Here is a 14,339-nt window from a genome sequence, read left to right as displayed (position 1 = left end):
CTCTCTCTCTCTCTCTCTCTCTCTCTCTCTCTCTCTCTCTCTGTCTCCTCCATCTCTCTGTCTTGGAAATTGGGGTTAAGTGACTTGCCTAGGCTCCCCACAGCCAGTAAGTCTCTGAGGCTGGATTTGAATTCCGGTCCTCCTGACTCCAGGGCCAGTGTTCTATCTACTGTGCCACCTAGCTACCCCAATGGTATTTTTTTTTAAAAGAAAAAGACAATTGTGTAATATTAATTTGCATTAAAAGAAGTGAAACATCCAGAAAAAAAGGAATAATCTCATCGTATTTTATATGGGCTATAAAAGTATTATATTCAATACTGAGCATCACTTTTAGGAAAGACATTGATAAATTGAAGCACATTCAGAGGAGTGTGATCAGTATGGTGTGGGGCCTGGCAACCATACTTTTTTTAAAAATAGTCCAGAGGGAACTAGGCATGTTCTACTTAGTAATAAAAGAAGTTTTAATGGGATCTTTAAATACTTAAAGAAGAGTCATATGGAATATGTAAAATTGGAGGCAGGGAAATTGGACCAATGGAACCAAGTTACAAAGTGGCAGATTTTGATTCACAACATAAGGAAAAACTGTCTGAAAATGAAATGGGATCTATTCTGAAGTGAGATGGTTATAGGTTATAGGAATCACAAAAAGTGATTCCTTAGAGATTACTCGACTATATAACCCCTAATAGCCTTTCTAATTCTCAATTAAGTATTTCACAAATGCCTCGTATATGCCAAGTATTATGCTAGGTAGCAGAAATAAAAAGACAAAAATATTACATTCTCTGCCCAGGAACTTACGTTCTCCAAGGAAAACATATATAAGTATATACAAGTCAAAAAAAAAGCTTATCTCAGAAAGGAAACATTGGTTGTAGAAATTAGGAAAGATCTCAGGTCATAGGTAGTACGTGGCAACCTTTGAGGAAAACTGGGGATTCTAAAAGGCAAGAAGCAAGGAGGTGAGAGAGCATTCAAGGAAGGAGTAACAGCCCAGAAGTCATGGAATTGGGAGATAGATTGCTGTATGTCATATGACATTGGACAAATCACTTTACCTCTCTGGATCTTAGATTTACCATATTGAAAATGTACTGGATGTCCCATAAGACACCTTTTGGATCTAATTCTATGATCGGCTAAATGGCTCAGTGGATAGAGTGTTAGGCCTGGAGTCAGGAAGACCTGAGTTCAAATCCAGACTCAGACACTTACTAGCTGTGTGACCCTGGGCAAGTTACTTAATGTCTGTTTGCCTTATTCCATCGGAGAATGAAATAGTGAACCATTCTAGCATATTTGTCAAGAAACCCTCATGTATAGTATTAGTGTGCTATGGTCCATGGGGTCACCAAAAGTCAGACACAACTGAACAACAACTGTGATCATACGCTAGGCCATCTTAATCAGACCACTGGCAACAAAGAACATCAGTCATTAAAAAACAAACAAAAAAAAACCAAATCATACACATCCTTTCCTACTGACTCACATAAACTCTTCCTGGCCAGATGACCAATGGTATTTTTTTAAAATAAATATATGTTTTCTTGAAGCTTTAAAAACAATTCCTGTTAATTTTCAATGACTTAATTAGAACCTTCCCTCAAAACAAAAGAAATACAACTAATGAAAGCAGAGTCAACCCAGTGGCCCTGTATGACAAGGCATACCTCATTCCACTCCCCCAGACCTCCACCACCAAGTCACTCAAGCCATGCATTACTTACTGCATTGCTCGTAGCTCTGATGTCTAACGGGTTCTGTGTGGATTTAGGGCTAGAAGGAACCAGAGAGGTCAGTTGCTCCTCTCTCATTTTACAGGAGAGGAAACTGAGTCCCAGAGAGGTTAAGTGAAGGTCACAGAGCTTGTGCCTGAGTCTTCTTTCCATCGCATCCGCCCCTCCCTCCCAGCCTGCTTTGATACACATTTCCAGTCCAGATATCAAACACATTTGCTACTTTGACTTGGAATGCTTATGTCCTTTGTTTTTAACTAGCTCATGAGGGATCCTGTGTCCACTTTTGTTCCTGGACAGAATGAACAGTCTATAGCTAGGCTGGTCCAGGACACTGCCATAGAGAACCTACGTAGTAGCTGAGGGGGCTGGCCAGGACCGCCTCCTAACTGGATCTGACTGGAGAGCAGAGCCATGTTATGACTGAAACATTTACAGGGGCAAAGATACTGCTTGAGAAATGTTTATTAACTGAGCTTTGAAATATGCAACACTTCAGAGGATTTTTTTTTAAGGTAAAGATATCTCCCTGCTCAAACTAGCATTAGCAAGTACCAATTAATCTCTCTCTCTCTTTTTCTGTCTCTCTCTCTCCCTCTCTCTCCCCCCCCTCCTCTTGCTCTTTTTCTCTCTGTCTCTCTGTTTCTCCCCCCCTCCCTCCCCCCCTCTCTCCCCCTCCCCACTCTACCTTTTTGACCTCCCCCCCTCTCTGCCCCCCCCTCACACACACACACAACTATAGGTAGTTTCTGGGATATCTGTTGGCATTCACCCAACCTGTATTAAGCTGGTATAGTAGAGAAAAGCCTGGCCTCCTAGTCAGGAAAATGGGGCATACAGTCATGTCTCTGACACATGCTGACTGTGTGACCATGGCCAACTCACTTTACCTCTCAGGTCCTTGATTGACTCTAAGATCATGCAATTCCAGATGAGTTACTGAGCTACATCTCCACAAAGATGAAATTATAGGTCTAATTCAAAAGAATGTGCAAGTTGTTGCCTGTAGATCCTAGAGAACTAATAAATTAAGAAAGAAAACTAAACATTGTGGCCTGACTCCAGAAATGCGATTACCGTTCTATGGGGACTTTGGACCATTTCCCTAATATTAACTCAGTACCATGATGATTGTGCACGTTCTAAAATGTGTCAGATTCCAGGGTGTTCCTTTTCAATGAGAGCATCACCGGCCCCCATTCCTGTAAGCCTCCTGGCTGGGGGGGGGGGGGGGGGGGGTGCTTGACCTCTCCCAGTTTCCCAGAGTCAGATAAGACATTGACCAGAACTCCTACATTCCTAAATTCCCCAACTCTGTCCCAGGATCCCTGGGTAATTTTGTGAATGGCCAAATGAATATGGACTAGTTGTTATATTTCTGTTATAACTTTGTTATTATTAACTTTGTTCATATTTTCTCCCAGCTTCCATGCTCTTAATGAACCCAACACGTATTTATTGGGCACTTACTATGTACTAGCCTCTGGGTTTGCCAAGAGGGAATGAAAACCAGCCCCTGCCCTCAAAGAGCTTACTTTCTACTAGAGAAAACAAGAGATAAGTAGATGCCCCATCATGGGGGAGGGGCCATTACAACAAAAGGCCTTGAGCAGCAGAGGTAAGGAAGAGGGAGTATGTCCTAGGCCACAGATGACAACATACTTCCTGCTTCTCAAGATCTGGACTGAGGCTGCCCATTCAGAAGGAACATTATATGTGGCCTCCTAGAAAACAGTAAGGGGACAGCAAGTTGGGGGGAATCCTTTCTGTCACCAGGCTTTGAATGGATGGATAATAAAGGGGACAGTTTGGCCCCTCTGGCTTGCCAAAATGAGAATCCACATCCACATTCTTGGTTCGCCCTTTGCGGGAGGGAGAAGAAAGGGAGCTGTGCTCATCCAAGTTCCTACAGGGTGACTTTTTTCCCAGAAGGGCTAGATACTTGGGGGAGGGACCCTGAGAATCATTCCTGCCCTGGGCACTCTAAGGCCACACAAATCCAGTTAGGCCAGTTCTAGAGATAGCAATATGGAGAGACAGAATCAATAGCAAGCAGTCCAGGCTCAGAAATACAAGGGCAAAAACAAGGAGCTTACGAATGTCATGGAGTGGAGCAATAAGTACATGCCTAATGTATACAGTTCTGCCCCTGAGTATGAGTGCCTTCCCTCTGCAATCGCCTCCTGTTTACCTTGTATGGATCTGTATGTGCACACAGGTGTTGGAATATTGTCTCCCCTGTTAGAAAGCGAGCTCCTTGAGAGCAGACTGTGTTTTGGCCTTTCTGTGTATCCCCAGCATTTAGCACAGTGCCAGGCACACAGTAGGTCAGGAAGCCTTTTATAAGTGCTTACTGAGAGGCATGGAGGGAGGGCACGAAGGGTTGGGGGACCAGGAAAGGCTATGTGGACAAGGTGGTACTTGAGTTTCGTTTGGAAGAAAGAGAGGGATTCTGGGAGGTCAAGGTGAGGAAGGCGGTATCTTTCAGGGATTGGGGACAGCCAGTGCAAATGTGAAGATCTGAGCTCTGGAGAGCCAGGAACAAGAGAGATCGATTTGGCTGAATCACAGAGTATGGGAAGGGGGGCTATATATCATGAGTCCAGAAAGAGAGATTGCAGCCACATTATAAAGTGATTTCAAAGCAAAACAGAGGAGTTTGTAGTGTGTCCTAGAGGCAGGAGGAAGCCATCAGAATTATTGAGCAGGAAAGTGACATTGTCAGACTTTGGCAGCTCTGTGAAGTATGGACTGAAGTAAGGCCAGACTCAGACCCAATAGGAGACCTTTGCACCAATCTTGGTGACCATCACTGAAGGCTTCAGCTTAGGAGGAGGCCTAGAAATAGAGTAGGTCAATGTGAGATGTCATGTAGGTAGAAGAGCAAGGTTCGGCAACTCATGGGAGAATGAGGGGTCAAGAGCGCCACTGAGGCTGTGAAACTGGGCACCTGGAAGGTTAATGGGGTCCCTTCTACAGCAAGAAGGACATTTGGAGGAGGGGCAGGTTGGCGTCTAAGAGAAGAGAGTTGGGAAAGGAGAGGGCCCCCTTCAGTGAGGGAAAGCACGGACATGCTAGGGAGGGGGTGAAGGAAGAGGCAGGACAAGGCATTCAGCTGTTTCACCAACACAACCTTGAGTGGCATGGTGTACAGATCACAGGAATTCATGGTCCTCCTGGCCTCTCTCCTGAGCATACCATATCCAGAACAGTGTTTGCTCCTGAACAACCTAGTTAGTCATGTCCAGAAACTGGAGAGCATCCAAGAGAGTAGGAGAGGGCCTCATGGAAAACATACTGAACCTTCCCCTCTCTGGGCCTCAGTTTCCTCAACCATAAAATAAAGGAGTTGGGCCACATACTAGCTATGGTCCCTTTCAGCTGACCCAGGGAACCATATGATACATTACCTGAATTGAGGTCTTTAGCCTGGAAAACTGAGCTGACATGGGTTTTCTAAATCCTTAGAAACCTTGGTTTGTTGGCCGGTGGTGGGGAGTCAGCTCCCAGGGAGCCTGCTTCTGACTTTTGCCAGTGAGATTCAGGGTAGAGACATTATAAAGAATATTCTGAATGAATTGAGAGGTATCCCAAACTGAAAGGGGGCTGTGCGAGCTTAGATATTCCAAAAATAGTGAGTTACTGTTCTCAGGAGCAGTCCAGTGAGCACTGGAGTCAAGGTCAACTGTGGGGAGCTGTGGGCCTCAGCTGTCTGGGCCCAGATGAGAAGGATTTCATGTGTGGTCCCAGAGGTGACAGGCAGCTATTCGAGTTTGTGGAATAAGGGAGTGCACTTTAGGAAGATGGCCTTGGTGCCTGGGTGGAGACTTGAGGCGAGCAGATACTGCCCCCCACCCAAGCCACTATTGCAATGGTCTAGGAGGGAGGTAATGGAGGGCCTGGGCCAGGGTGGGGGCAGGGCAGAGGACGGAAGGGGGGCATACTGGAGAAAAATCACGAAGGTGAAATCAACAGGCCTCGGTCACAGCTTGGATATGGGGGTGAGTGTGAGGACTTGAGGATGGCACCTAGCTTGTAACGGGCAGCCTGATTCCTAGGACAGTTTTCCAGCCTAAAAGGATCTCTTTGTGACTGCCACTCTGTGCTCTTCTTGGTTCTTCCCTAGTTCCCCTCCCCTTCCCTCGATGCCTTTTGTCTTTATGTTACAATTGCTTCCAGGTATAGCCCTTCCATGGGCAGCAAGGTGGTGCCATACGGCACAGAGTCCAGGCCTAGAGACAGGAAGACTCATCTTGAGTTCAAATCTGGCCTCAGACACTAGCTACATGACCCTGGGCAAGTCACTTCACCCTGCTTGTCTCAGTTCCTTATCTATAAAATGAAGAAGGACATGGCAAAGCACTCTAGTATCTTTGCCAAGAAAACCTCAAATAGGGTCAGGAAGAGTCAGACAGGACTGAAAATGACTAAACACCACCACTAACATCCCTCCACCCCCACACCTGCCCAGTGAACCAAGGCAACAAACTGAAGCAAAGTCAGCCAACAAAGTGACCATCCCCCACCTGTGCCAGGAAAAGAGAGACGTGTACTTCCTCATCTCTTCTAGGGACAGTCTAGAACATTTTTCTTCCTCACCTCTGCCTCTGGGAGTCTGGAAATTCCTCCAGGCCTCACCTCAAGGGCCACTTTCTACATGAGGCTTTTTTTCCTGCTTCTGCCCCAGTTATTAGTGTTTCAGCCACCAAATTATATGTATTTTGTCTGTGTATACCTTGTATCCTGCCAAGTACAGTGTAAGCTCCTGGAGGGCACAGTACCTTGTACGTAGCAGAATTGTAGCATACGGTTGCCAGAGGGACTCTCATCCCCACTGATGCTCTCCCCCAGCCCTGTCTCTGGTCCAGGAGATCTTCCCCTTTCTGTGTGTCATGGCCCCACCTGGGGCAGTGGCCAATATTCATAATTGAAGAACATGCAAAATTTCCAGTAAAGTTCAGAGAACATAAAGATATCATTCTTTTTTTTCCACCCAAGTTCATGGAGTTGTCTGTGGGTCCAAGACTGAGTCCCTTATTTTTGCAGAGGACAAAATGGCAGCCTGGAGGGGGCCTGTCCAAGGTGTCACAGGGAGCCTCCTGTGGTCCAGGGCATTCTTGGTTAGGTATTGGTTGGACTACCTAGCCTCTGTGCCCCTTTGCCACTCCAGGGCATTTTATAAAAACAACAATAGTGCCAAGGATCTAGGAAGAGCCTAACCTGCAGTTCTTCAACCCTGATATTGTACCAGGCTAGGCCAGTGCATCCCAAGGGTCAAGGGTACCATTCCTTTTTTCTTCTGTCCCTGCCAGTCATGAAGCATCTCTCCATCCTGCCAAACAAGCTAGCAGATAGGCCAAGGACCTCCCCCTGTATCCTCACTGTCACCAAAGAAAGCTACAAGCTTAAGACTTTCCATGGCCTTCCTCCATGGTGGGATGAGGGCACTAAGCCCTGAGCATATGCCTCACCTTAAAACTCTCATGCAAATCCAGTAGCAGAGACAAGAGATGAAATTGCTCCATGGCAGGCTGTCTGCCAACAGAAGGGCTCCAGGCCTGCGTCTGTGGGGAAGAAAGGCCACAGCCAGGCAGCTAGCTGGGCTTTCTCAGTAGCTGTCTGCCTGGGCCAGAGAGAGCAGCCAGCATGGAAGTGGAAGGCAGAGGAGGCGGTGTATGAGGGCTGCTCCTCTTGCTCCCCACTACATTCCTCACTGACTCCCACTGGGTTTTCAGATCCCTGAGTTAGAGAGAGAGGAGATGTGGATATTTCCTCTCATAGCACCCCTCCACACACACAAAACTTTTTCAACCATTGTCCCCTGTTGGTACTATAGTCCACAGAGCAAACAGAAAGGGGCCCAAAGTAAAGTGATCCCTTGCTTGAGGCAGTCATAACAAGGAAGTCTTTTGACAGGGGCAAAAATGGGGGTGGGGGTGGGGGGATGCAGCAGTGGAGATGCTGGGAACAGCCTTGGTGAGGGGGAGGGACACTGATGATATAGAGGACAGAACTCTTATGTGTCATCCACACACAGCTTCCCATCTCCCCTCTCTAAATGTTTGGACAGGCTGTTCCCTGTGCTTGAACATCCTCCCTACTCACCTCCATTTTAGAATTCCAAGACTGCAATCTACTGTTTACATAAGGCTTTTCCTCATTCCCCTAGTTGCCAGTGCTCTTTCCCTCCATCCTACCCCCCCATCAATAACCTTGCATTTAAAAAATGTTAGTATACATTCATACACATACATGATAAAATCATGAAATCAGCAAAGACAAATTCACTCAGTTTCAGTGAGTCTTGGTTGAGTGTTCCACTTGATGAGAAAAATATAAGATACCATCTCTACCCTCAGAGAGCTTACAGTCATGCCAGCATTGAAAGTACCCGGGGTCATTGAAACAGTCACTTTGACCTCTTTCTGAGAGATCTTGCTTTGGTATAACAGAGATATACAAAGGCCAGAATACAGCCAGGCCTTCCTTCCACATAACTCCCCTCCCCAACAGACACACACACACACACACACACACACACACACACACACACACACACAATGGCGACTCCTTGTTTAAGTTCCTGCCACCTAGTCAATCAACCCCAAACATTCCTTTCTCCAAAATTTACCATTGTGTGCACAGAATGAGCTCAGAGTGTCAAGGACCCAGTTAGCCCATAACAGGTCCAAACAAACACTAGCCCTGCCTGAGCAGCTGGGAGAGCTGTGGGTAAGTTCATACCCACAACAAAATAGGCAGCAGGAACAGTGGAAAAATGGAAACCAGGCAAGGATTTGGGCAGGTGGCTGATTACCCTGAAAGATTCTCTCTCAGAACAGGAGACCTGTCCAGACTGCAGTACATTATCATTCATCCTCCTCTGCTCCCTTCTCATTCATCTCCCTTTATCTCATTTCCCCTCTTCCGGGCCTCCTTGTTCAAGGCAGGATAATCATAATACCCAAGCTTATAGCACTTTTGAGGTCATCCAATCTAACCTCTTCCCCTTATAGATGGAAAAACCAAGACCCAGTAAGAGGAAGTGATTTGTTTAGGGTCACAGTTAGGGAAAAGCCAGGACAAGAAACCAAGCCTCCTGATCCCCTGGTCTCTGCAGTATAGTGTGATCTGGATGCTGGGTCATGGAAGGGCCTTCTTATACTTTCTTAAATATTATTTTAAAACAACAACTAAACCTTGGACTGAGGAAATTCCAGCCCTGAGTGTGGAGCTATGGACTGGGCTTCTTTCTCTTTGTAGTCCTGGAAACCTCTCTGGGTCTCCTTTAAATCGAGCTTAGATCTCTTCTCAAAGCTTATTGTCCAGGAAGAAATCTCTCCAGACAGAACTCGCACTTTACTCAGGGATAAGCCCAGGGTTACCAGAAAATTCATTCATTCATTTGTTCATTGCTTCATTGGTTCATTCGTCCCAGGCCCAGGGTGACCCAGTTTGAGGGCTGCTTTGCTTCTCTGGTCACTATCTCTCCCCCAGGGACTTTTTGTCCACATGGGAGCCTCTACCCTTGTTTCCTCTGGACACAAATACTGGTGGGCTCCAAGTGTTTCTGGTCAGGCTGGGGAGGTTGCTGGCTTGTGGCCCCCTTTCCTATTTCCCATGGGCTTCTGGCTGACCTCTTGTGCAGTTTGGAGGCAGAAGAAGTCACTTACTGCAGTTTCTCATTGAATTTCTTGATCATTATTCAATCGGGTAGGGACGTCAGAGTTTTGTTGGAGTCAGCATCTGGGAGCTTGGTGGTCTTAACTCCCATTGAGGCAGCCATCTTGGCTGGAAGTCTCTCTGGCAACCTTATGCATTGGAGAGGGGATGGAGACGAGGCTAGCGGACCTGTGGGGGGATTATTGCCAACCATGTCCTGGTGGGTGAGAAGGTTAGCTTGCAGCAGGGTATTGGCAGTAGAAATGGAGGAGAGAGAGCAGACATCAAAGTGTTGGGGCTACAATCAGCAGAGTGTGTGGGTGAGTGAGAGGGGAAAGACAGAGGGGAGCCCTTCAGCAGGTTCAAGGCGAAACCAAAGAAGCCTTGAGTGTATCCAGCTGATGTTTCCATCACACTTCGAAATTTACAAAGCGTTTTCCATACTAGATTCTCACAACAACCTGTGACCCCATGTTCCACATTGCAAAACTGAGACTCAGGGAAATGACTTACCCAGGGTCACAGAGCAAGGAAGTATCTAAGGTGGGATTTAAAGCAAAATCTTCCTGACTCAAGTATTCCACTATCACCAGGAAGATGAATGTAGTTTGGCAGTAGGAACAAATCAGATATATGCAAAGTGTGTTTGCCCTAGTTGATGTTCATAGAAAGCTCACTTCCTGCATTCTCCCCTGCAACTGAAAGGTCTGCATTCCTGTGTTCTCCTACCCTCTATTTCTCAACTACTCCAGTTCCAACAGGCTTGGAGGAATCCCATCTGAATCACATTCTTGGCATGTTTCTTCCTCATCTACTCCCCGAGATATAGACTGCCACTTCCTCCCAAGAACAGGGGCTCCCAGTCTTTTCACAGTGAACAAAGTCATCGTTCAGCATGTACAAAAGGATCTGAGGGTCATAGTGACTATGATGTCAGAGACCCAAAAGTGACCATCACTTAGCTCAGCTCTCTCTGTGTCCCACTTTGGTGCCAAACGTGGGCCCCAGAACATTCCCTAGAAATGCAGCCAGTCAATCCCAAAATGTTAATATTCCTCCCTGTGTGTCAAGAAACTGCCCACATGGCGCTCTCTCAAGCAGCTGGATCAGACTCCAGGAATCTGCTTGTGTCTTTCCAGTGTCATCCTCAGCTCGTAGCTTCACAGTTCCAAACTCAGAGACAGAAGCCAGGGACTCAGAGAACTCTCAGGAATGCAGAAAGGAGCATTTTCCCCCTACAAGTGTAGTCTTAAGGCCTTTCTGCCTTACCCAAGTCTTGTTTCCAGGGTAAAAGGGTGGTGTTTTGGAGTTTATTCAATTCTGCAAGCCTGGGTGCTGTGCTAGGCCCTGGGGATACAAACCCAGAAGACAAGGTCCTGCCCTCAAGAAGCCTGAGGGAAGAGTTTTCTCTTCCTCTTGCACGCTGAATCCAGAGACATGAACTAGCCCTCAACTTGGACAGGGTGGTTATGGTCCTTAGGAAAGTTGTACCCTTGAGAAAGTGAAAACTTTCTGCTGAGCCAACCATTGGCCCCAGTGCCATTCTGCTAGAACCAGAGCCCTGCCCTGGTGGGCTGCTGGCCATGACTTGTTCCCCCTTCTGCACCTGCTTCTTCACTCTTTTCCTCCCCTCCCAAGATACATGGCTAAGGATAACCCCCCCCCCCAAGAGCAAGCTCTCGTGCTCTCCCTTTTCCTGCCTTGTAGAGGTAAAAAGGAGAAGGGGCAAAGTGTCCCAGAGCATTGACTTCTGGTATGGCCTTCCTGATGGTCAATCGTCCTTTATTCTGAGGTAGGAATACTGTGACTTCCATGGTAAGAAAAAGTTGTGCTGCGTCTCTTAGCCTTTTGCATTCATGGGCTCCCTCTACTTAAGTGGGGCCAGACAGCCAGAGGGAGTCATAGAACCTGGGAGCTGGGGAGCCAGAGACCTAGGGAGCCAGAGACCTGGAGAGTCAGAGACCTGGGGAGTCAGAGACCTGGAGAGTCAGACCTAGGGAGTCAGAGACCTGGGGAGTCAGAGACCTGGGGAGTCAGAGACCTGGGAAGCCAGAGACCTGGAGAGTCAGAGACCTGGGGAGTCAGAGACCTGGGGAGCCAGAGACCTGGGGAGCCAGAGAACCTGGGAAGGGAAAGACTTACAGAATGTGTCAAGCTCAGGATCATAAGACCCTAGATCTGGAGCTGGAAAAGCCTTTTAAGGTTACATAGTTCAACCTCCTAGTTTTTACGAAGGAAAAAACTGAAGCCAAGAGAGGGCAAGTGATTTTCTGAAGGTAACATAGGTAGTAAATATCAGAGAGAAGACTTGAACCCAGATCCTCTGACTGAATCCAGCCCTCTTTCCAATGGGTGCTGCTTGAGTCTTAAGGGGCCTTGTTTTCACCTCTTATTTTCTTTTTTTGTTTAATCATCCCCCCCCAACTATGCAGCTAACAAATATCCAATACAATAAGCACTTTCATATAGTTGTAGACTATATGGGAGAGGATTATACGTGAAATTGTGAATCTCCATTATGTAAATAAAGCTTCAAAGAGTAACTTCCCCAACTCTCCTGAATATTTGTGTTTCACTGTGGCCTTCTTTCTGCTTGTTTCTCTTTTGGGGGGTTCAGAGACCCTATCCACAGCCTTACTCTGTGTCTTATCTCCTTCCCCAAGAAAATCAGAAAAAAGAAAGAAAGACACTTCATCCATCCCCCATCCCCCCATCAGATCTGCATAGTCAAGCAGAGTCCCACATTGGCCATGGCTTGTTGTGCTCCTGTGTGCATCATCTAGTGTGGCAGGTGTGGGGCAGCCTGCTTCATCATCAGCCCCTGGACCTGTGGTTACTCATCGCCTTGATCAGAGTTCTCAAGTCTTTCAAAAATAACTTTCCTTTCCACTGTTGTTGTATAAATTGTTCTTCTGCTTCTTCTCACTTCACTTGGAATTACTTCATAAAAGTTTTTTCAGGTTTCATTGAATCCACCCCTTTCGATATATTTTACAGTATAGTAACATTCCATTAAATTCACACATCGTAGTTAATTCTTTGCTGTAACAAAAAAGTAGCTATAAATCCTGCTGCCAAGATCCCCCCCCTCCATTTTCTGTTTCCCTTCGAATTGTAGCTATATTGGTTTCATTTGATAATACAAAAAAGCAATCCTTGGGTAGTTTGGTATGGCATTTAATAAATCAGTTTGTGAATTTTATTATATCCCCTCAGCCTACTCAGGAGAACAATACATATTTATCCAATGATTTAAGTCTGTCTGGAATAAAAAGGACTTTGTAGTTGAAGTCATATAGATCTTATGTGCATCTCAGTACATAGGCTCCTCAATGCTGTATACCTTCTAGAGTCATTTGGAACGAAATGGATCCTTATCGCTTTCTGCCGGGTTTTGTTGGTGAAATACAGAGCCACTGATGGTTTGTGGCAGTTTGTTTAATTTGCTGCAACTGTGCTAAAGTTATTGTTTCAATTCATCTTTTTAGCTCTGGAGTTTTCTATCTGCTGCAGCCATATTATTTGTAAATGATATTGTAAATGATGTAAATGTATGGAGGAGAGAGAGAGCAGGAAAACAGTCATATCATTTGTGAAAGACAATCATTTTCCTTCTCCTCTGTCAGTGCTTATGCTTTCAATTTCTTTTCCTTGCCTTATTGCTGTAGCTTCTGATCATGGACACCACCTATAGCCTGGAAATAGGGAGAGAGAAACTTGCTGGCCAGAAAACATCAGGAAACTGGGATGAAGTGAGGCCCTCTCCTGGGTAGGAACTCACCAGTGAGGTTCCCCCACTGCCATGTCCATGCAATGTGGGCTCATATGCTTGGGTTCAAGTCCTGTCTCTGCCCTTCCTCTGGGTGCTGCAGTTTAAGGAGGAGGAGGAGTTTGTGGTGGTATTCTGGGAAATTGAATTCTGAGATGTTGCAGGTTTAAGCAACTAGTGACTCAGGGAAGCAGACAGAAAGTGCTACACAGGAAGTGTATGGTGGCTGCAGCAGATTGCATCACTTACACACTTTTCCTCCTTGGGAATTGTTGACTGGAGAAGGGGCAGGCTAGAGCCAAGGGATGATCAGTGCTATCTCTTGGCCTTGTTGTTATCTATTAGATGCCAGGCCAAGGTAGCCTTTTTCCTTCCCGTGCCCCTGCCTTACAATGCCTATTTTTTTGTGACCAACATTTGAGGAGCTCAGGAATCAGAGTGCTAGACTTGGAATCAGGAAGACATGAGTTCAAATCCCACCTGGAACACTTGTTGGCTTCACGAACTTGGGTGATTCATTTAACCTTTTAGAGCCTTAGCTTCCTCAGCTGTAAAAGAGATGGTAATCAAAGGTACCCGAAAGGGCTGCAGTGATGGTAGTCGGGTGTTTGCCCTCTGTAGATATTTGTGTCCACGTGGGGCTCGAATATCTAGCTCCAGAGTCTCCTCTGCCCACCTTCCTCCAAAGGAGACTTTGATTTATGTCAGGATAGGAAGCAGGAGATTGAAGCCAAACGCTGGCCACTCCACGGTCCTCAGAAAAAGGGTACTGGGCTACAATCAGATCTGTCTGCTCCCCTAAACATTAACCAAGGAGAAATAATGGCCAGGTTCAAGCTGAGCCCTGGATTGCTGTCCCTTAACAAGGAAGGAGTGGCCCAAGCTTTATATCCAAGGCTGGACTCCCTCCCTACCAAATACCAGTTCTACAAAGAACATGTGTAGCACATAGCAAATAAACCCATTTATCCAAGATGAGAGCAAACAGAAAGGTATACCAAAGGTAACAGAGAAAGTATACCAGAAAATACACACAAAATGAATGAGCTCTACTATTGGGAGCAAGGAGAGAAAGAGGGAGAGGGAGAGGGGGGGGGAGAGAGAAGGGAGAGAAAGAGAGAGAGAGAGAGAGAGAGAGAGAGAGAGAGAGAGAGAGAGAG

General features: G+C 46.3%; 1 pseudogene; it reads left to right on the top strand.

The window, feature by feature from the left end:
* The window catches only part of LOC138143977 (T-complex protein 1 subunit alpha pseudogene), a 9,563-nt pseudogene extending 2,884 nt beyond the window's left edge, over positions 1-6,679 (top strand).
* The last annotated feature ends 7,660 nt before the right edge of the window (positions 6,680-14,339 follow it).

Source organism: Petaurus breviceps, unplaced genomic scaffold, assembly GCF_028583685.1.
Source record: "Petaurus breviceps papuanus isolate PSGF00001 unplaced genomic scaffold, PetGlider_PUasm1.0 90681, whole genome shotgun sequence".
NCBI lineage: Eukaryota > Metazoa > Chordata > Mammalia > Diprotodontia > Petauridae > Petaurus > Petaurus breviceps.
Note: the sequence above shows the minus strand (reverse complement) of the source record. Positions and strands in the feature narration are given on the sequence as shown.